Here is a 244-nt window from a genome sequence, read left to right on the forward strand (position 1 = left end):
CCTGGTTGAGCTGCACTAGAGAAGGCAATGAGTGTTATCACTATGTCGGAGACATGCTAGCTTTCCCAAGGCAGACAAACTTAAGAGTGGTTAAAATCATCCGGGTTTAAATCGCGCTCAAATTGATTTGCTATTGACACAATATTTACACTGAAGCTAGCAGGCGGCTCTGGTAAGGGGCATGACATTTCCCGACCAGGCGCCGAGTGCTGCCAATCACAGCACACACTGGCCCAGCTAACCA

At 48.8% G+C, this 244-nt stretch overlaps 1 protein-coding gene across 4 annotated transcripts in view; it reads left to right on the forward strand.

Annotated features, from left to right (window-relative positions):
* Window positions 1–244, forward strand: part of LOC107670188 (hyaluronan mediated motility receptor-like) — a 16,354-nt gene that overhangs the window by 2,195 nt on the left and 13,915 nt on the right. The gene's annotated exons all lie outside the window — the stretch shown is intronic.

The sequence above is a fragment of the Sinocyclocheilus anshuiensis genome, unplaced genomic scaffold, assembly GCF_001515605.1.
Source record: "Sinocyclocheilus anshuiensis isolate Anshui unplaced genomic scaffold, SAMN03320099.WGS_v1.1 scaffold640, whole genome shotgun sequence".
Taxonomy (NCBI): domain Eukaryota; kingdom Metazoa; phylum Chordata; class Actinopteri; order Cypriniformes; family Cyprinidae; genus Sinocyclocheilus; species Sinocyclocheilus anshuiensis.